This window comes from Myotis daubentonii, chromosome X (assembly GCF_963259705.1).
Source record: "Myotis daubentonii chromosome X, mMyoDau2.1, whole genome shotgun sequence".
In the NCBI taxonomy this organism is placed as follows: domain Eukaryota; kingdom Metazoa; phylum Chordata; class Mammalia; order Chiroptera; family Vespertilionidae; genus Myotis; species Myotis daubentonii.
This window is the reverse complement of record NC_081861.1, coordinates 35,734,936-35,759,008: the sequence shown is the minus strand read 5'-3', so window position 1 is coordinate 35,759,008 and position 24,073 is coordinate 35,734,936. Positions and strand designations below refer to the sequence as shown.

The following is a 24,073-nucleotide window of genomic DNA, read 5'->3' as shown; positions in this document are numbered from 1 at the left end:
GAGAGGGCGAAGGCCAGGCTGAGGAACCCCCCTGAGTGCATGAATTTCATGCACCAGGCCTTTAGTCATTATATAATGGTACAAGGAGTAATTCACCAGGAAGATGTAACAATTTAGACCCTGTAAGAAAATGTAGCTTCAAGATATCTAAAGCAAAAACTGACAGACTGATACTAAGACAAATCGAAAACTTCACAGTTACAAGAAGATAAAAAAAATCAGTGAGCATGTAGAAAATTTGAATAGTACAATTAACATCTTTAATATGATGGATATGTAAAGAACCCCAAAGCTATGACTATACAATACATATTATTTTTTATTTTAAACATTTTTAATTACAGTTTACATTCAATACTATTTTGTATTAGTTTTAGTTGTACATACAATACATACTATTTTTTATTTATTTTTAAAATCTTTATTGTTTAAAGTATTGCATATATCCCCCTTACCCCAATTACTCCTTCTAGCTTGCCCCTGCCCCAGGCCCTCACTACCCTATTGTCTGTGTCCCTGGGTTAAGCATATATACAATACATATTCTTTTAAAAAACACAGAATACCCACAAAACTGATAAATATTAAATCACAAGGCAAGGCTCAACAAATGGAAAAGATTCTATATCATACAGATCATTCTGTTTCAGCAAAATGCACTAAAATCTGAAAGCAATAAACAAAGAAAAAATGAAGAAAAATGTTCTTAAAATAATTTATGTATTACATTACAATTATATTGGAAATTAGGAACTGAATAACAATGAAATACTATTTATAAAAATGTGTGGGTATGGCCTTAAATACATTTAGTAGAAAAAAAGAAAAAAAATTAAAATTAATGAACTAAGTATCCAACCCAAGAACTTAGAAAAGGACTGCATATAATGAAAAGGAAGGAAACAATAAGGGTAAGAGCAGAAGCTAATGAAATCAGAAACAAAGAGACAATAGAGAAAATCAACAAAACCAAGCTTTGTGTCTCTGACGTGAATAATAAAATAGAGAAACCTCTGGCAAGGTAGAACAAGAAAAAAAAATAGAGGAAATGATACAAATATAAACATTAAAGATTAAAATATAAAAATAAATGAGAGAGTGCTATGAACAACTTTATGTCAGTAAGTTTGAAACCTTATAAAAAGTAGACATTTTTCAAGGGGGAAAAATGGACTTGAGAAGAAATAGAAAGCCTGAACACACATTAAAGATACTGAGAGTGGCCCAGATGATTTTATAGGTGTGTTTTGCCAAATTTCTAAGAAAAAGAGAATCTTGATTTTAAGCCATACCAGAGTTTAGGAAAAGAGGAAAGTCTTCCTGAATCATTTTATGAGACTACTATAATCTACTTCCAAAGTGGGGTAAGAAAAGGAAAAGGGAATCTTTTATAGGCAGATCTCATTTATAAAGATGGCTGCAAAAATTTCCAATAAAAGATCTGGAAATCAAATTAACAATGTACATACACACATAGACACACAAATATAGAAATTACAACCAAGTAGGCATAAATGCTAGGATGGTTTAAGTTTTGAAAATCTATTAATGTAATTCATCATCGAATTAATCCATTTCACTTTAAACTCATTTCATAATGGATTAAAGACAAATGATTATCTTATACACCAAAAGAGTAGTATATAAAATTTATTTGCTATTTATGATAGAACCTCTTAGCAAAACAGGACGAGAAGGGAACTTACTGAATATGATAAAGGTGATCTACCAAAATCCTAATGTAAGCATCATGCTTAGTAATAAAATAATAGACAGTCCCCTTAAAGATAGAAGTCCTATAATTAACTTGTGCTTCTAATTCAGTGTTGTACTGGGGATCTTAGTTAGCAGAATAAAAGAACCAAAAATATAAAACATGTAACACTTGATATAAAAGAGCCAAAATTGAATATAAAGTTAAACAATGAAATTAGAAGAGAGGATAGCAAGGTTGTTGGATATAAGATCATTACAAAAAACACTAACAGCATGCCTATATGTATCAGGGACAGCTAAATTAGAGCATGTAATTAAAAAAAATCTCATTCACAATAATAAATCTAGCAAAAAGTTCAACATTCTTTCCTATAAGATTTTTAAAACTTTTTGAATTGAAGAAGACATACGAAGAATCAATGGGGAGATATACTATGTTCATGCTCACAAGCCTCAGTATCATTAGAATGTCAATTTTCCTCTACTACTTCTGTAAATTCAATGTAGTTCTAGTCAATATCTCAACAACATTTTTCATAGAGCTTGAAAATCTGATCCTAAAATCCATATGGAACAGAAAAGACTAAGAATACCTAAAAACATTTTGAAGAAGCATATTCATTGTTGTGTGTAAGTGTTGTCGTAACTTAAATATGCAATGTGTATCAATAGGAAAATTAATATATAAATTTTGGTGTAGTCATACAGTATAAAAATATGGGTGTTAACTTGAGTAAAGCAGAGGTACACGCTTCAATATAGATAAACCTTAGAAACATAATCATGGTCCAGCCAGCATGGCTCAATAGTTGAGCATCAACCTATGAACCAGGAGGTCATGGTTCAATTCCAGGTCAGGGCACATGCCTGGGTGGCTCGATCCCCAGTAGGGGGCATGCAGGCAGCAGCCGATCAATGATTCTCACTCATCATTGATGTTTCTCTCTCTCTCTCTCTCTCTCTCTCTCTCTCTCTCTCTCTCTCTCCCCCCTTCCCTGCCTCCCTCCCTCCCTCTCTGTAATACATTTAAAAACAGAAAAAAACCCTTAATGATGAAGAAAGTAATTCATATAAAATTTAAATACATGCAGAACAACATATTTTTACAGGTATATATTTATTTGTAACTATATACATATGAATGATTAAATTTAGGATAGTTGTTTCCACTGCAGGGAAGGGAGGGGAATGGGACCACAGGGAATTCATTTGTATTTGTTAATTTTTGAAGCTAGGTTGTGGGTTTACAGTTGTTCATTGTTATGTTATATGCCTGAAATATTTAATAATAATTTACAAGAGAAAAGAAATAAAAGAATCAGCATGAAACAACTGTTTTTAGGACAGTTCTACGGAATAAATTAATGGATATATAATTTAACCTAACTCTTGCACTCCTCAACTCAAAACCCTCCCCAGATACAAGTCACAACCACTCTTCTGACATATAGTTTCAGCACCACAAGTATCCAGGTGGGAAGCAATATCCTCATGAGTAAGAGAATCCTTGAAGAAATAAATCACTATGAATGGAGAAGCAGATCTTACACAATAGGCATTCCTCATTGTGAAATGCATCAACATTCCTGCAATTGTATCCAGTCCCATATGGAGTTTTGGACTGATTCTAAGATGGGTGTGGGGGGATGACTAACCGAAAACAGATGCTGGCAATTGTGTAATTTATAAACATGATAGAAAGGATATTTGCCTTAATATATTGTGTCATGAATAGCTCTATTCTATGTGTAATATTTTCTATCTGGTTGAAAATGCATTAACATTACAGGCTATAAAATATGACAAAAGAATTCTAAAATACAAACATTTCTTCTGTGCAAATGTATTGGAAAAGAACATGAAAAATATAGGTAGACATTTTAAAGTTCTACTGAGACATTTCATTTTTAATAAGTTTCTTTATGCATGCCAACAATGAACAACACTTGTATAAATTGAACTAGGATACAACTGAACACTTCTTTGTTGCATACTGAAAAAAAACAATTTAACAGTAAATCCTTCAGAGCCTCCCTGAAAATGATTTCTCTGAGATACACTTTTTAGACAAAAGTTCCCAGTAAATTCTGTTATTCTTGGTACTTTGATTGTGCCCAATATTACACAACGATAATAGTGGGCACCCCAAAATCTAAATTCGGATATCACTTAGGTGATAATATAATATGACATTCTAAACAAGGAAAGGACATGTATGATGTAAAAATTCATTAAAAATTAAGAAATTATTACATGCTCACTTGTCCAGCATCTAATAGATTCAGTTAAGTATCAAAGGAAACTAGGCTGCAAGCATAAGGAAAATAAATAATTGGGAATGAATGAAACTGAATAGAGACTTTCTGTTATAATACAATTTTTAAACTTTAACAAAATTTATTGGAAGAGTTTCCTGGGTTTGTCTGGCCTTGTTTCCAGGTTGCTGCTGCTGCACCTTTTAAGTCCTTTTGCTTCTTCAGCTTTTGAGCCTCCCAGAAAACCTGAATGCATGGAGCCTTTTTGGTCACCCAGCAGGCGGTGGGATTTTCGGTTGTGCACAGGGGGGAATGTGTACTCAAGCCCCAGTTCCTGGCACATCTTCTCAAAGATAGAGTTCGTATTACAGAAATTTTTGAGCATCTTTTTCCTCTGGTCACCAGATAGCGCTTGGGGCTTTGTCTTTTCCATGTTTCTGCATGTGTTATTCATAACTGCAGATCTGACAGTCAAGGCAATAATTGAAGCCTGGTGTCCTTAGGCTTTGCCCCGTCCTTGTTCATCAATTGTTCTTGCTTGATTTTTGGCTCCTTTTTCTGGCTGGCTATTTCCAAAGGCAAGAGTCTTTTCGCAACATCATCAACCTTCTCAGTTCCAGGGATGTTTTGGTAATCTTTGAGCAGTGTGGTGGGTTATCTTCTTGGCTGAGCTGGACTGGTTTCTGGATGATGGCTTAACCATGGGTGGCCCAGAGGATGAGACCTCAAGGAGGTGAGGGAAGGTGCCAGTGATCAGAAGGAAGCCAGGCACACTCTCCACTGGTGGCCCAAGGACAGGGGCCTGCATCCCAGTGGAACTCAGTGCCCTCCATGCCACCTTCAGCATGGTAACTTCTATAACACAATTTTTGTTGGGGAAACTATGAGAATTTTTTCATTGTTCTGTGTAATTAATGTGAGAAATGAGAATAAGAAAAAGGTAAGTTGAATTGCTAATATGGGCAGTGACTTTCCAGTGCCACTTAAGGGCTGGGAAAGTGTTATAGTGTATACCAAACACTTCACCAAAATCAAGCAGTGAATCAACTAAGAATAATACATATTATTGAGAACAAAAGCCTGTTTACTTAGTATTGCTTTTTCAAATATTTGAATCATTTTTATTTTACTACTTTCAGCTCCTTCCATCCCTCAATGGTAGTCATTCTGCTTCAGAGTGGGACCATTATAAATAACTGTTAACTTTATAGAACATATTCTCAAACATGCATGTATGCATACATGCACATACATACACATGTGCACACACTTTTTGTCTCTATTTCTCCGAAAATCAATCGGAAAATATTAGTTAATAATGTACCTATTTTATTGCATAGAATTAACTTCAATACATGATTTTTACAAATATCTTGCTATGATAAAGATTTGGTTTTACTATAGCTATATATCACATTGTTTGTGTAAGAGGTATAATAGTGTTATCTCTCATTTTAACATAGAAAACCTATGATGCGCCCAGATGAAGCAGCTCAGTGGTTGAGCTTTGATATATGAACCAGGAGGTTACAGTTCGATTCCTAGTCAGGGCACATGCCCAGATTGCGGATTCAATCCCCAGTGTGGGGCATGTAGGAGGCATGTAGTTATTTTCTCTCATCATTGATGTTTCTATCTCTCTCCCTCCCCCCTTCCTCTCTGAAATCAATAAAAACATGCCCTGGTAGCTCAGTTGGTTAGAGTGTCATCCTGATATGCCAAGGTTGTGGGTTAAATCCCTGGTCAGAGCACATATAAGAAGCAACCAATGAATGCATAAATAAATGGAACAACAAATTGATGTTTCTCTCTCTCTCTCTCTCTCTCTCTCTCTCTCTCTCTCTCTCTCTCTCTCTCTCTTCCTCATCAATAAAATAAAAAAATTCTTAAAAAAGTGAAAACCTATGACATATGCATAACATTTGTTCCCTCAGTGACATAAACATAAAACTTGTTCCCTTAGCCCCAGCATTACAATGGGTTTCAATATATTTTAGTAATCTTAACACCATCTTACATTTGAACAACAATCTGGTTGAAGAGATTATAAAATGTCAGCTACCTCTTTCTGTACAAATGGCAACATACAAGCAGCAGCAGTAACAACAACAACAACACATTCCATCTTATAAAGATCTTGAGATGAGTCTCAACTTATTGACGGATAAGAGGAAAAATCTGAAGGAATCTGGTATTTAAAGATCAAGAGTTGAATTGACTTTCAGCTTAATGTTTCATGGATAATACTTATCACATGGCCTTGGATTTCCTTTATCAAATGGTGAACTGTTCTCTGGTATATCTGAACAAACCTGACAAGACAGAAAATATAATGTCTGGCTTATAGCCTTTGGATTTGATAAAATAGTCAGCTGTTTTTTCCCCAATATCTTGAGTCTTTCCTTTTGCCTAAACCCTGTTCCTTTTTTAGCCAAATACGATATCCTCCAATAACTCTAGAGGTCATATTTTACTTAGCCCAGTGATCAGAATCTGGAAGCATTGAGGCTGAGGTGGACTTCTACTTATTTTTGGTTCTGAAATACAAGATTGTGTCTTAAGTCTTTGATCACGAACCCAACACACTCGCCTATCCAATAGCATTCCTGCTTGCCAAAGAAATCTAGAAACTTGTTTCACAAATGCTTTTTACTTGATCTGATAGGTACTGGATTGTAATGGTAAAAGCATAACCCTTAAGGAGAAAATACTATCTTTATAAATTCCCGACCTTCCCTTGGTGGTAGGCTATGTACTCTGAACTGATTGTTTAGTTGTGGGAAAGTTTGTATTGGTCTATCCACAGCTTTTCATTTAGACTTTCTTATCATTATTGCTTCCAATTTAGTCTGTGATCACATACAAGGGTAAACCTAACTGTCTCATTAAGGTATCAAACTCATGTCCTGATCTCAATAAAAGAGTGCTCTCATTTTAAAAACTATATACAACAACTACTAGAGCAATTATTACTACATCTGGCTCAGAGTGACAACTTAAGAGGTATTTATTGGTAAGTTAGGAACTGTTTTTTATATATAAAGTTTAGTACTCTTTTTGGTATGATTTGACATAATGTAGAAACCATACCCAGAAAAACTTTCTCTTTTTTCTCTGACTGATATTAGACTTGTTTTTCCTTCTTGAAAAAACTTTGACATTACCTCTCTTCTCCCCAAAATGATTTCATGAATTCTCTTCATGCACATCTAAAACTCCTGCATGGTGTTTTTCTAAGGCAATACACCTCACAGTTTAGCACTTAAAGGTCTTTGTTCCCTGAAACTCTACAAATGATGGACTAAGAGATCTTCAAAGATTCATTCAAGCCCCAAAAGGCATCTGATAGCATACTTGAGTGGTGAAGCCAAAGATGTTTGTTGGAAGGACACTTCATGCTGACTAAAAAATTTACTCTGAATGAAAAAGAGCTTACAGAGATGTTTCTCCCTCACTCAGCACTCTTGCTAAGGGCTCTCCAGCTTTAGAAAATGAAGTCAAATTGGAGTCTGTACAACACACAATGCTAGCAGTCATCAGGCAACCCTCTGCTTCTGTGGCGGGCCCCTGAATCCTTAATACAGAAGGTGTGTTCAAGGCATCACAGAGGCATGGAAAGTGGCTTCCTTTCAAAGGCCTAGGAAAGGGTTGCATGCATATTTACAAAACTGCCATCATTGCCCAACAGACCATGCATCTACAGCAGGGGTCCTCAAACTTTTTAAACAGGGGGCCAGTTCACTGTCCCTCAGACCGTTGGAGGGCCGGACTATAGCTTAAAAAAAAAAACTATGAACAAATTCCTATGCACACTGCACATATCTTATTTTGAAGTAAAAAAACAAAACGGGAACAAATACAATATTTGGATTTGCATGTGGCCCGAGGGCCGTAGTTTGTGGACCCCTGACCTACAGTTTACTTTTACCCCTATAAATAAATATGACAAGGAGAAAAGAAATGTGAAGAATCTAGAGTCAACAAAAACCCAGTGCATGATGAAGACTAAGGCATATACATGTCCATATATATCATGTTAGTGAGTTAGTGCCATTTCATATTTAGTTCATTTAATTTATAATTTCACTCTATAGCAATCACAAAATTATTTAAAAGCCTATATGGGTATTAGTGTCATCTGAAATTTAAGAAGCGTATTTTATATGTTCCCCCAAAGCTGGCATATCCACTCCTCTAAGAATGAATAATGGAATAAAGAATTTGACTCCATGTCTATCCTTATCCCACAATATGAACACTCCACTGAGGTTGCACTGTACTGCAGGAAAGCTATGGATAGGCAGTATATTAATTTAGATATATTTAGACAAAGTTAAAGCCCTTGACTTACTTTCTATTTCACATATATATTTCTACCTGGCTAGGTCACCAGCCCCTTAAACTTAATATGTTTATAACCTGCCTTTTAATCTCTATTTATAATCCGTGGGCTGGAACGCTAGTTCAGCCATTCACCTTGGGCAAGTCACTAAAACTTTCTGTGCTTTGGTTTGCCATCTATAGAATGGGGCTGTTGTAAAGGATCAAATGAGTAAATATATATAACATGCTTACAACAGTGCTGGGCACATAATAAAAGTTATATAAGTGTTAGCTGTAATGATTATCTGTTTTCAATATGCTTATCAGGGCCTTCATCTTGAGTCTCTCAAAAGCCTCCGTATTGCTTTCTCAAATGCTCTGTTCTCTCTTTCATCCCATAAACAACTAAAAGCTAGAATAATGGAATTTTAGGGCTTGAGAGAACAGACACATTCATCTAGTTCAATGTCTTACTTTGACATACAAAGCTCCTACCTTTCTGCTATTTCCCCAAAAATTTAGCTGTTGCTTCACAAAACCAGCCAATTCCAATTATATTTTTATGCAGTCATGTTAGAAAGTAATTTGTTGATGTGAACTGAAATCTGCTCTGATCACACATTATGTGTAAAAATATTTCAGTTTATTATAGCACATTATTGGCCATCCTTAGCCTAGAAATCTAAACTCTTCCCAACCAAATCACAATCATTACACCTTTCTGACTTTTAGCTTTCATTATTCTCCCATTTGCCCCTTTTGCTACCCTCAAATTTTTCTACTAGCCCTGTCCTGGAATCAATTTCCTTTTCATGCATCTCGAGCTATATCATGCTTTCCCTTCCTTCTTCAATGCCCTGCCCACAGTCTGTTTCTATCTGTCCAAATGATCCTTCAACTTACAGCTTAAATGACATCTTCTTCAGGCAACAGTCCATGGTCCATGATGCTCCAAGGCAGGGATGATATCATACTCTTCTGTACGTTTATAGAGCTTTGTTTACACATCTATTATGGCTGTTACTGCACATAATCTGTTACTGTAGCTTTTTATATATATGCATTATTCTTCCTACTATATTATAAGGTGATGAAGGCAGTAGTTGGGTCTTGATCATTTTTCTCTCTTTTGCATTTCCTAATACATGATAAGCACTCAAAAATACATGTGAAATTATTTCCCTAATTCATTTAGTAAACATTTATTGAATATCCCATGTAGCTCAGGATATAAAAAGACCTTAATATATGCTTAAGAAATAAATTACTGGTAAACATAAAAATGTCAAAGTAAAATTTTTAGTCTGGGTCTATATCAATATATATTGGCACCACTGAGGAAAATCAGGAGGTCTTGAAAAGGCAGTGATTGGTTGGGATCAGAGTTGTGTTGGTTTTGGATGGATTGAATTTTAAATGCTGGCACAAGATGCAGAATGATAGCTGTTTACTAAGCTGACACTTTGAAAGCTCCATGCAAGGTGCTGTTGCAGACACAAAATGAAGGCAGAAAGGGGATAGTGTTAATTCATATGCACTTGGCTGAGATGCACACTAAATCAAGTAGCAAGAGCCAATTAGTGACCATGAGCAAAGCTGCCTTTTCTCATGTGAGCTTGGTAAACTCCTTTTCTAAATTTGTCTGATAGATACTCAAAAGTAAACACCTGAATCTCTATTTTCTTTTTTAGAATATATTTTATTGATTTCAGAGAGGAAGGGAGAGAGAGAGAGAGAGAGAGAGAGAGAGAGAGAGAGAGAGAGAGAGAAATACAAGCATCAATGATGAGAATCATTGATCAGTTGCCTCCTACATGCCCCACACTGAGGATCAAACTGAAACCCAGGCATGTGCCCTGACAGGGAATCAAACTGTGACCTCCTGGTTCACAGGTCCAGGCTCAACCACTGAGCCATGCTGACCTGTCTGAGTCTCTATTTTCATTCTTATCTTCATTTACTGAGGAGTTCATTCTATACAATCATTGGTTTAAAGGCCGCCCTAGAATGTGAGGATAGTTAAATCTTGCTGAGACTTCAAAAGTCAGTTTTCACAAGTTTCAACCTCCCAGCCACTTGCAAACTACCAATAAACACACGAGACAAAAGGCCCTGCTCTTTTGGAAGAGAGAGTGCTGTATTCCTTTTAGGTTTGGTTTCCAACTTTCAAGAACACCAAGAGGAATCTGAATTCAAAGGGGAGAGGCAGCTTCCTCCCACTCTGTTGTCAGCCATCTCCTGGGGAGAACAATGTTTTCATCACCTCTAATTCAATCACCCCAAGAAACCCAAGTGTCCTTAAATTGAAAGAATATGAAATATAAATGATAAACTAAAAAGTCACAATTATGTGAAATATTCTTTTAGAAAAATAGAAAATATCAGCTAACTTGAAAATTATAGAATGTATTCTCAAATAAAAAATATTTGATCACATACATTACAGTGAACATATCCCTTTAATCTTTTTCATTTTAGCATCTAAGTCCAGGCTGAGATTTATTGGGTTGGCTCTTATAAAAAAGAAATGAAAGGCAAAACTCTTTAGGTTTTAATATATTCAACCACATTTCAGATTTTCCTTAACAAGACTAAATATTAAAACAGCTTTTAAAAATGAGCATATCAAATAAACAAATCATCTTTATCATGAAAGCTCTCTGATTTTACTTTCCCTGTATATTTAAATGATGACCCTTTTAGAGTTATCCAAACCCTGTAACTGTCAAATTCTTAACTTCCCACTTTTTTAATAAAAATTATTTCCATAAAGATTAGAAATTAATCTAACCTGACTTTCAAATCTAATATATTTTAGTGCTGGAAGCTGTAAAAATTCACCTATCTAGGTTTAATAAAGAAAGTTTTTTTCCAATTTAAATATACATTGCATTTAATAAGCTTGCATGATAATTTCAACAATGTTCATGGGTTCTTTAAATTACCTTCCTGCTGTGTCCAGGATACAATCCAATTTCATTTTTGAGCAACTGAGTTAAGAAAAGAAACTAATTTCTGAATGACACAAACTCAAATGATTAGAAGCCAGCCAATCAGAATGGCTCCTATGCCTGACTTAAAAGACAAAAAATAGTTTGGCTATATTTATATAAAACTACAACATATAACTATTTGGATATATCTGAATTTTTATGTAAATGTTTATTTTTTAGCCAAATATTTGTCATTGTGAGGATCAGCATTTCTTCTTTTTGTACTTCCTGTCAACTTTGTATCCATTCATCCATCTCACAAAACCCCTTATTTTAAGGAAATACATAAAGAAGGATTTGGGGGGAAATAGGCCTCCCACTTATTCTTAAATGTTCCAGGAGAGAAAATCTTAAACTGCACTTATACTTTTCTGCAAGCTTGTGATTATGTCAAAATGAAAATATAAAGAAAGGTAAGGAGGTGGAGATGTGAAGTTGAATCATTAAAGGGAACCAAGATGTGACTAGTTAGCTAGAAGAGAAGGTAAGATTCAAAAGGGAATTTTTTTTCAAGTGGGAGAGACAAGATCATTTTTAAAGGCTCTAAAGAAAGATGTAGTAGAAACTTTGGAGTTGAAAAGTGGGAGAGGGGTGGGATGTAGAAAACAAGTGGAGGAACTGACCTTTGACAGAACACCTCCTGCGCTGTAGCAGGAGGAAGAAAGAGAACATGGGTGCAGACACCATCTAATTTTAGATTTGATGGCAGGAAATTGAGGGAGTTCTCATGGGATGGTTATTTTCTCTGTGAATCAGGAGGCAAGGTCATCCATTGAGAATGAATGGACAGTGGGGAAGTTGGAAGTTTGAGAAAAGTAAAGCCATTCTGAAACAGTAATTTTAGAAGATGGGAGGATGAGGTAACCTGAGAAATCCTATATAATAAAGAGGTAATATGCAAATTGACCATCATGCCCTTGTACAAGATGGCCGCCCCCATGTGGTCAAAAGAGGCCACCCCCATGTGGGCACAAGGTGGCCACCACAAGATGGCCAGCAGGGGAGGGCAGTTGTGGGTGATCAGGCCTGCAGGGGAGGGCAGTTGTGGGCGATCAGGCCAGCAGGGGAGGGCAGTTGGGGGTGATCAGGCCTGCAGGGGAGGGCAGTTGGGGGGACCAGGCCTGCAGGGGAGGGCAGTTGGGGGCAATTGGGCTGGCAGGGGAGCAGTTAGGCATTGATCAGGCTGGCAGGGGAGTGGTTAGGGCAGGGGTGGGCAAACTTTTTGACTCGAGGGCCACAATGGGTTCTTAAAGTGGACCGGAGGGCCGGAACAAAAGCATGGATTGAGTGTTTGTGTGAACTAATATAAATTCAAAGTAAACATCATTACATAAAAGGGTATGGTCTTTTTTTTCAATAGTTTTATTCATTTCAAATGGGCCGGATCCGGCCCGCGGGCCGCAGTTTGCCCACGGCTGGGTTAGGGGATGATCAGGCTGGCAGGCAAAAGCAGTTAGGGGCAATCAGACAGGCAAGCGGTTGGGAGCCAGCAGTCCCAGATTGGGCCTAAACCAGCAGTTGGATATCCCCCAAGGGGTCGCAGATTGGAGAGGGTGCAGGCTGGGTTGAGGGACACCCCCCAGTGCATGAATTTCATGCACCAGGTTTCTAGTTCAGTAATATGGACAGTGTTTGAGGGCCCAAATGAGGTTGGTGACCATGAATATGTTTTAGTGCCAATCCACCGAAACTGTGATTTGTTTCCCAGAAGACTTTGCTTGTTGGGTACACACAGGAAAAAGGCTAACAGTTGATATTATTCATTGTTGGAGTTTTGCAAAGGAGGCCCAGTGGGGCAGGGAATTGTCTGGTATTTTTAGAAGAAATTGGAATGATAGACCATTTGCATTGAAGTTATGGAGAAATGAGTTTTTCTTCCTTTTTTTTTAAAAAAATGTATTTTATTGATTTTTTTTTTCCGAAAGGAAGGGAGAGGAATAGAGAGTTAGAAACATCGATGAGAGAGAAACATCGATCAGCTGCCTCCTGCACACCCCCCACTGAGGATGTGCCTGCAACCAAGGCACATGCACTTGACCGGAATCGAACCCAGGACCCTTCAGTCCACAGGCCGACGCTCCATCCACTGAGCCAAACCGGCTGGGCAGAAATGAGTTTTTCTATATTCTCCCTTAAAAAAACTTCTATATATCTATAGAAATTCTGTTACCTTTTACTGATGGGGAAAAAACACTGAAACTATAACTTAGAAAACTTCTGAGGTATCAGAATATACAGCTGAATACTCTCCAAGCTGTAAATCTTACTCTTCTCAATACATTACAATAATGTTCTTTCATTTGCCTATCACTCAGAATCATTAATCAGAACTTTAAAGTGCTAGCACATAATTATTGATTTTAGTTTGAGAAAGTCCTATCTGTTCAGCATCATTAGAAATGGGTTAAATGTTTTGATTCTGGAGTCAAAAGATAGCTAACTCTCAGTGCCTGAAATCGCAACAACTAAGGTATTTTCCCATTACAATTCAGATACCTCCATTTCCACATGAGCATCTCTACTTCTATCTGTTTTATTTATTTGGGTTTTAAATATTTAATTGGAAGTTTCTGTTGCCAAAAACCACTGACTGGTCTAGTGAAAAGAACCCTTATCCAGTGTTGTTTTTCCCCCCACAATTTTTAAGTAAAATGCTTGTATTATTTTCTTCATCAGTCTTTTGGAAGAATGTGGTAACAAAGCATCGTTAAAATAAATTATAAGATTACCGGATGCATACAAGTCCTTTGATATAAGCATAACCAATGGACACAAGACACTTGGGGTTAGGGGAGGCCAGGGAAAGGTCAAGGGGAAAATAAAGGAGATATATGTACCACTCTTTGTAATATTTTAAGCAATAAAACAAAATTTAAAAAAAGATTACTGGAAAGCTGAAAGAAGAAAAATATGTTCAGAGTTTGAGGTACTGCTCAGGGTAAGGAAAACCTGGGTGGGGTGGTACATGGAGGTCCTAGGCAGAATGAGGGTGCTATGTGTAGAGGAGAGGAACAAACGAACAAGGACAAAAACAGCCACAAAGGGGAAGGCAGGAGCCTTGGGGGAGGTTATAGGCCAGTGAAGATAAATTTTGCTATTTTCACAACATCATGTCTTTGACATGGTAAACCCTAAGATGAAATAATACAACTCTTCTATAGATTAAATGTTTAAGCCCTCCCCCCAATTTATATGTTGAAATCCTAATCTTCAATGTGATGGTATTTGGAGGTAGAGCTTTTGGGAGGTGATTAGAATGTGAGAGTGGAACCCTTATGGATTAGGCAAATTGAAAAAGAATAGTCATGGGGATGTGTAAAGTACAGCATAGTAAATATAGTCAGGGACACACCATATTTCTCAAAAAGGCTCCAGAGAACTCCCTCTACCCTTGTGCCATGTGAGGACAATAAAGAGACAGCCATCTATGAATCAGAAAGTGGGCCCTTACCAGGCACTGAATCTGCCAGTGCCTTGATCTTGAACTTCCCAGCATCCAAAATTGTGAGAAATAAATTTCTGTTACTTGTAAGCTTCCCAGTCTGTGGGATTTTGTTATAGCAGCCCAAACAGAATAAGACAAACCCTTTCCCTGATAGATCACTCTAAGGGGTGATAATATAGATAGAAGAAATGAAACTAAAGATGTTTTACCGAATATAGTGGTTTGAATAATATGTCCTTGTCATAACCCCTAGAACAGGTGAATATAACCTTATTTTGATAAAGGGTCTCTGCAGATGTAATTAAGTTACGGATCTGGAGATAAGATCATACTGGATTAACCCAGTGGCCTTAAATCCAATGATAAGTGTCTTTATACGAGACAGAAAAGGAGAGAGGCCATGTAGAGATGTAGGCATAGATTGGAACTATGTAGACATAAAATAAGGAATGCTGACAGCCACTAGAAGCTAGAGGAGGCAAGGATGATTTCTCCTTTAGAGCCTCCAGAGGGAGATCTTCCCTCTGTTGATACCTTTATTTCAGACTTCTAACCTCCAAAAGTGTGAAAGAAAAAATTTATATTGTTATTTAAACAAATAGTGATTCCACTATAGTTATCAAGATCACATAATGTATTCTGAACCTGTAGATCTTTAGGTATTAAGTAATAATAATGATAGTAATAACCATTGCTAACATTTAAAGTATTGGGAATTTTAGATCTATGCACTACACTGAATGATTTAAATGAATTCTTGCCGAAACCGGTTTGGCTCAGTGGATAGAGCATCGGCCTGCGGACTGAAAGGTCCCAGGTTCGATTCCGGTCAAGGGCATGTACCTGGGTTGCGGGCACATCCCCAGTGGGAGATGTGCAGGAGGCAGCTGATCGATGTTTCTCTCTCATCGATGTTTCTAACTCTCTATCTCTCTCCCTTCCTCTCTGTAAAAAAAATCAATAAAATATATTTAAAAAAAATAAAATAAATGAATTCTTTTCCTTAGTCCTCAGAGCTCTATGATAGAGTTATTGTTATTAATCCCACTCTACAGGTGAAAAAAATAGAGGCTTAGCAATTTGCCTAAACTCATATTTCTACCAGACATAGAGCAGGGATTTGAACCCACACAGTGTGACTTTAGAGCCCATACTTTTAACCCCTATACTGGACAGCATTTGAGAGTTGTTTGGATGCCCTACCAGTGGTCGGCAAACTCATTAGTCAACAGAGCCAAATATCAACAGTACAACGATTGAAATTTCTTTTGAGAGCCAAATTCTTTAAACTTAAACTATATAGGTAGGTACATTGTTATTAACTTAATTAGGGTACTCCTAAGGCTTAGGAAGAGCCACACTCAAGGGGCCAAAGAGCCGCTTGTGGCTCGCGAGCTGCAGTTTGCCAACCACGGCTAAGCAGTTGGTGGGAGTTTATATCTTAAGTAAGTCTGATTGGCTGGAAAAATAAAGAAAATTCTGTTTTTAAGTTCAATCTAAATCCAGACAGTTTCTTGCTATACTATACATACAATGAAATGGAAGCATTTTTAGATTTCATGTCACTCACTTCGAGTGACCAGAGTTGAGTAAAGCAGAAAAATAACTTCTATAATCCAAACACACCCCAGCCAACATTAAATTGTGATGTTATTCTAATAAAAGTGTCCAATTTTTCTTTTTTTCATTTAAGTTATCTTCTCTATAATATACACAGATGACACTTTAATAAAGTAATTACATGATCACAATAACATTTTTACCCTTTAATTTGACTATATTCTTCCTTTACTCTCGCACCTTTGCATTAACATTCTGGTGTGAACTTATTTAATCTACATAAATTATTCAGTATAATGGGGAAAAATACATAGTAATATGGTGCCATCTCAAAATCAGCAGCCCCTCCTCAGAAATGAAGGCACTCAGCTATAATAAGAAATTCTTCTATTTAGATGCCTTCCATTCCCTTGGCTTTATCTCTTAATTATATTTTTATTTCAGAAGCTAACAATGATATAAAAGATTGCTAATGTGTAATAGGTTCAATCCCATATTTTTAAATATCTATGTATGAGATGTCTTAAAGTGTTGGCTTCCTCAAAAAGAATATCATTGCTTTTTTTCCAAATTTCATTCCTTCAAGGGATAAAGTTTTTTTTTTATGTGTATTACGTCCCATTGAGTTGGGTCTGATTCCTGGCGACTCTATGAATGAGTCCTGTCCTCAACAGCCCTGTTCATACCTATGGCTTCTTTTATGGAGTCAATACATCTCACATTTGGTCAAAGAGACCCACTGGGAGTTCCAGATCTGCTAATTATTGCATGTGAACCTAAATAGATGGTTTAGCCTTTCTGAGTCTATGCCTTCATTTGCAAAAGTAGTATGCAATCACCCACCCTAACTTACAGAAATATCAAAAATATGGTGTGTCCCTGACTATATTTACTATGCTGTACTTTACACATTCCCATGACTATTTTGTAGCTACCAATCTGTACTTCTCAATCCTTTCACCTTTTTTACCCAGTCCCCCAAACCTCCTCCTCTCTAACAACCATCAGTCTGTTCTCTGTATCTATGGGTCTGTTCTGTTTTGTTTGCTCGTTTATATTGTTCTTTAGATTCCACACATAAGTGAAATCATATTGCATTTAACTTTCTCTGACTGACTTATTTCACTGAGCATAATGCTCTGTAGGTCCATCCATGCTGTTGCAAATGGTAAGATAATATTTCTATACCTATGTATGGTGCCAAGTGAGTACTGGGAATATCAGTGGGAACACTTTGTAAAGTATATGATATTTTAACCACTATGCTGTACACCTGAAACTAATATAAAATATTATTAATGTAAACTGTTATTGAAAAAAATAAGTTGTAAATATGTGGAAACTCTGAAAATGTAAGTAATAAACCAAAATGATCTTGATATATAGGAATGCCATGAGCTTTCATGAGGGACATTCATGGATTTGAATCCTGGATCTGCCATCTACTAGCCATGTAGACTTGTGGAAATACTTTAATTTAACCTTAGTTTCCTAATCTGTTAAATGAAATACAAATATCTCCTTAAAGGGGTTGTTTTCAGTAGGTGGTATGAAAGAATTTAGTATACTGACTGGCAGATATTATTTATCTTTCCTATCCCTTCCGTTTATGCCCTTCCTATTTCTGAAGAACACCTCTAGATCCAGGATAAATATGATATGCATTTAGGACCAATGGTAGGTTTCCCCCCACATCGAGCTCATATAAAAAAGCCCTGAGAACAGAGCCCTAAGAAACTACTGTAAAGTGTGTGTCAGGCTCCAAATTTTCTTGGAAAAATCAATTTGAGTCCAACCAAAAGAGAAGCTGGCACTCTGGAAAATTGGCCTTTAATATCTAGAGTTTTCAAAGTGTTATCTAAAATTCAATACCACTTTACCATACTAGATGAGCTTTTTTTCTTTCAGTAAAGATAATAAAATGGGCGAATTTTACTATTTTTGACTAGGTGGCTTTACAAGTATAAGAACAGTTTTGTCTTTTCTTAGGTCCAACAGGAAGTTTTACCTTCAAAATCACACATAAAACAATGTTTTTTTTTTCTTTTGTTCTATTCCTCAAAGAACTCCTGGTGTGATCTATGGGCCCTTCTGTTATATATGGAGTCAAGGGGCAAGAGAATCATTGGTCAGCTTTGGGAGAAATTTCTATTTTCTAATCTCCAGTATTTTTTCCCAATATTGAAAGGACAGCTACCTAACATTTACCAAAACCCTTCTGGTTTTGCTCTGCCAATTTCATCTTTGGTAGTTGTTCGCTTTCCAGTGTTTGTCTATATTGTCAGCCTCTGAGGACTGATGCCACATATCCAGTAACCTAACAATGATTGTAAACTTGATTTTCTCATAATGAAGCATTATTAATCCTTGGAGTATTTACTGTAATACAACACATTGGATAATATGGAACATGATCTAGTGTTCCACTGGAATGCCAATGTCATGCATCATTAATAAATGCACAGTTCCCATTAAGTGAGAGGATTTTAATTAGCATACATATTTTTGTCAACATATATCAAACCAAGCAGACTTTTTTCTCATCTTGTGTTACTTTTGCTGACTGGAGAGGTTGAATTATTACTATGGCAATGTATATTAAAGCCCGAAATATATAAACCACTCCAAGTCATTTTCAGTATTGAAATGACAATTCATTTTTCGTTGAGCTTTCTAAGTGAAGCAATGTGATATTTATCTTCTTAAAAGTAATTTCTATGACATCTTTGCAACAAGACCATATACTGTCACCCTAAACTTGGTGTGTCTGGATTATATGGGTTTAGAAAAGTATGGCTCACAGACTGCCTGCTTGGGATCTAGTTGAATATATAGATTCTTGGGCCCCATTCCAGATCTACTGCATAAAAATGTGAGGCTGGGACTTGGGAATTTGCCCTCTAACAATATTCTAGGTAATTTTCACATATTTTTAAATCATAGAATCACTGATTTGGTGAGAAAAGCCTAAGCACTGCTCCATCTCTCTTTTCTCTCCCTTAAACTTTCATCCTCCTCCTAATCTGAGACCCTTTTGGTCATTTTATGCTGTTCTGCTGGCTGTTAAATTATGTGTAGGTGTTTAGTGATAATACAAGATTGCGAATAAGAAGGTTATAGTCTAGTCTTCATTTTGCCACTTACTGTCCATGTGACTTTCGGACAAGCTTTAATGTTTCTGAGTTTTAATTTCATCAACTGCAAAATGGTGAAAAGTAGGAAAGAAAGGGGAGGAAGCAAGATTATTAGATGAGTTCATGTCTAATATTTTTGTCTAGATCCAACATTCTTAGATTTTATGATAATCCCATTTGCTAGAGCAGGGGTGGGAATATCTGGCCTGCGGACCATATAAAGCCTGAGAAATCATTTAGTCTGGCCCTGCCAAGCCATTTGAGGTGAGTTAATTAAATGTTTGACCAAATATAGCAGGCTAATTTTTAAGTTGTATGGCCTTGAATGATGTTATAAATATCAAAATGGCCCTTGGCAGAAAAAAGTTTCCCACCCCTATTAGAGGGAGCAGAGCAGGGGGGAAAAGAGGACTGGAAGATAAGCCAAAGAAGTCACTAGGTTTGCAGGAGTGGAATGAGTATGAGTTTTGGAATCAGACAGTCTGGGGTTTGGGTCATAGCTCTAATATACTATTTGAATCATCTTAAGCAAATTACATTATACTTTGGGCTTTCATTTCCATGTTTATACCTTACAGTGTTCTTGTTATGATTAAAAGAGATAAAACACTACCTGTAACAGCACGTGGCAATAGTTTCTAAATGTGTAATAGTCATAATGAAGAAGAGGAGGAAGGGAAAGAGGAAGAGGAGAAGGAAGAAGGAAGCAATAGGGAATGAGACACAATGGTGGGCATTAGTGTCGTCTAGTAGATTTATTTCATTACAAACATTGGTTGGGAACCTATCATGTACAGGTACTATTCCAGGTAGTGGAGATACAGCAGAGAACAGATAATTACCACTTTTGTGGATCTTATATACTGATGTGTACGTGTGTGGGGAGGGGGTGTGTTGCTACTTTACATAGAGTGGTTTCTCTAATATTGTATCAATAGAACAGATATCCAAAGTGAGGAAGAGCTGCCTTGCAGCTATCTCAGGGAAAGGCAGAAGGAATAGCAAATAGAAAGGTCCTGAAGTGGGACCACACCTAGAGTGTTGAAAATAACAAGGAGACTAGAGTCCAAAGCATGTAGCTGGAGCAAAATGAATGAAGGGAAGAGAGGGTAGGAGGAGATGGTATGAAAGAGGTATGGGAATAGGAGGGAACAGATTGTGTGGGGCTTCGTAGGCCATGGTAAGCAAACCAATGTTTACTCTTGAGTGAAATGGGAAGACAACAGAATGTTCTGCACAGAGTAGCAGCATGATCTGACTTATATAGGATCCCTCTTGCTGCTGTGTGAGAGCAGACTCTAAGAGGACAGGGTGGAAACAGGGACACCAGTTAGGAGGCTATTGCAATCCAGGCACGAGATGATGTTGGCCTGTAGTGTAGGTGGTGAGAAGTGGTCATTTTCTGGATATATTTGGAGGCTAGACTGGATGTGGATGTGAGAGATAATGGTGACTCCAAAGTTTTTAGTCTGAGCAACTGGTAGAATGGAATTACATTTTCTGAGATGGGAAAGCAAGTATGGGGAAGATAAAGTATGTGTGTGGATCATCTGACACAAGGAGAAGAGTCCGTCAACGAACATTTCATGAGCACTCCCTGTGTGAGGAGCCCAGGAATAGGTACTCTGGGATCTTATTAGTAAAGTGTTTTTGTTAGTATTATAAAGGAACCAGGGAACACTATCTTTAGTTTTACTTGAGTGCATGTAAAATTATTTCAGGAATAAGCTAAAGTCTTCCTCATGCAAGGGAAGCCCACATTTAGAGTTAACATACATCACTTTTCAGCTTTCCGAAGCCATATTCATTATCTCTCAACTTCAGCTTTAACCAAATCAAATGAACACTCATACAAGTAGAGGGGCTGCAACTTTGCTATTTGCTTACTCACAGTGATGCCTTACCATCGCTCCAGTAACTGCCTTAATTGCTTTCTGGAAATAATCCTACCCCATCTGGTGGGATATTTCTGAAGCATTAAGTGCTCCAAGAAAAAGAGCTTCTGTGCTTTACAGTAAGCGCACTGCCATCAGGAGCCTCACTGGCTGTTTTGTACTTCAGTTTGTGCTGCTTCCCAGAGAGCTGAATGAACCACTATTGTGTCATTTAAATCTAAAGGAGGCATTTGCACGCTGATGATGTTATCTCAAGTCCTAATTTGTGCACACATTGATCTGCTTTGAGCAGAAAAGAAATTTCTACTCAGACAGCGAGGACTGAGCTCAGATTAATAGTCAGAGGAAAGGACTAAAGTACCAGGAAGGGTAAACTTTTTTTTTTTTTCATTTTAGGATTCTTTATCCGATTTTCTTTCCAGATTTATTTCTGCTCCAGCGAAGAATATTCTTTTTGAGCTAAATCCAATTTGTATATAAAAAATACACAGCCATATTGATTTCACTCTAGTTTAAAATGGTATTTTTGAAGTGCAAAAATCTAATCAATACAATCTTATGAGTTGGAGTGGTAATGGTAAACATACTAACAGATATTTCATTTCATGGGGCCAAAGCTCTGGAAATTGATACTACTGAAAAGGATTACTCATTCACCATTGGGTATAACTTTGTTTACCCAACCATGATATAGGTGTAAAGCAGAAATACAATTATGCTGTGGCCAACACACAAGGGCTTTTGAATAGTAGAACTTGCCTTCCTTATTCCCTCCTAAGGCCCATAGATCTTACAAGTTGGCAGATCAAATAAGGATATTGTGGGAAATCATTTACAATAAATAATAAAAAAAGCTTAATCTGGTAGGATAGAAAATTATACTGACATAGTCGATGAAGAAATAAAAGTCTCCCAAGCCAAGATCAACTTTCTAAAAATTAAGCTTTTAGAGGAGATGGATTTGCAGATCCCTGTACTGATGCTGTTATTTCTTCTCTCACATGTATCTAAAATATTTGGTTTTGAGCTAGGCATGCTACAAATGGAATTATAAGACAGTTGTTGCCAAGGGTTCAAATGGCAGCCAATAGGCCTTTTAACATGCTTAATCAAAATTGTGGCAATTCCAAAGGAACTGTATTAAATCATTCTAGTGGACTTGGAGTGGGGAAATGAAATTTATCAAAAGATATAACCCAGACTTACCTCTGTCTCATGTTCACATAACTGTTGGTTGCCCTCACTGGAGTTAAGTGTAATGATAATCTGCAGTGCAGGAGCACACAATGGGTTGCAACTGGGAGAAATAATTCAGTTATGAGACAGGAAAAAGCAACACTGCCCCTAAGGATTATGACCCTTGAATACAAGATTGGTGCCTAAAGCCAAGGAGGCATGAAGGTAAGGGAAAACATATAGCTATGGCTGTCAATATACAGTCACCATACGAGGAGGATATTGAAAATTCAGATACAGATTTTACCCTGGAAACACCCAACAGCAGTCTAGGCAATAAAGATAATGTCAGTAAGTACCACGTTGTGATCACTGTGGGTGATCAGAAGATAATAATATATACTTCCTATAATCAATTTATATGTAGAGACCTTTTCACAATAGCTCACAATGCTTTCTAATTCACTAGCCCAAGTTAACAAAGGCACATAATCACCACATTAGAGAAGAGATGGTTAGCTATTTTTGTTTTGATGATTGGGAAACAGAAGCTCAGAATAATTTGTGCAAAATCTTATAGAGGTTTGTATTGCTTTAAACCCTTAAGAAAGCTGACAATATATAAGCTCAAAGTATTATCTGATTTTGCCTATAGTGTAGTAACAGGAGCTAATATTTCAGAAATGAATAGGGGAAAAGATTGGCTTCCATGACATACAAACGTATACGGTTTGCAGAGTAGGAATATGTTCTTTACCTTTGAACATATGAAGTCACTATAAGAGGAACATGAATTTCAAATATTCAAATTTCACTGCCCTTGGCACCTATTGTGAAGTAATTAGCAAACTTTGTGAAGTTTATTGCCATCTAAATTGTCTGATTATAACATGTCTTGTATTTCTTCCTACTAAGTGTCTGTAATCAAATGTCAACCAGAAATATAATTTTTTGCTGGATCCTAAGGAAAATTAATCAGCCAGATTTAGGTATACTAGTGGCTTGGAAAAGGGATGATGCCTCCTTTACTTGGGATATTTTCTACTAGGAGAGTGCTTAAGCTCTTTGGAGAAAACATTTAGGGATTTGGTCTTTTGTCCTCCCTTTTGTAGAAATTTTCAGCATTATACTTATTTGCAAACATTATATTAGTTATAAACATATTTATAAATAATTACAAACTATTATAATTAAGTAATTAATCTTTCATATCTAATAATCATTTGATCTACTAAACATGCTACAAATCATGCAGCTTACTTATTTCTGCTTTTTTATGCAAGAATAAATTGAGGCTCAAGAAATAAATGACTTGCCTGTACGGCATGGCTCAGTGGTTGAGCATTGACCTTTGAACCAGGAGGTCACAGTTTGATTCCAGGTCAGGGTGCATGCCCAGGTTGTAGGCTCAATCCCCAGTAGGGGGTGTGCAGGAGGCTGCTGATCAATGATTCTCTCTTATCATTGATGTTTCTATCTCTCTCTCCCTCTCCTTTCTTTTCTGAAATCAATAAAAAAAATATATATATATATAAATAAATGACTAAAGTCACAGAGTTGGTCAGTGGCAGAGCTG

At 36.8% G+C, this 24,073-nt stretch overlaps 1 protein-coding gene and 1 pseudogene across 2 annotated transcripts in view; both read right to left on the bottom strand.

Annotated features, from left to right (window-relative positions):
- TENM1 (teneurin transmembrane protein 1) overlaps positions 1-24,073 on the bottom strand; it is a 641,347-nt gene that overhangs the window by 213,783 nt on the left and 403,491 nt on the right. The window lies entirely within an intron of this gene.
- On the bottom strand, positions 4,104-4,818 carry LOC132224557 (small ribosomal subunit protein uS15m-like; annotated as a pseudogene).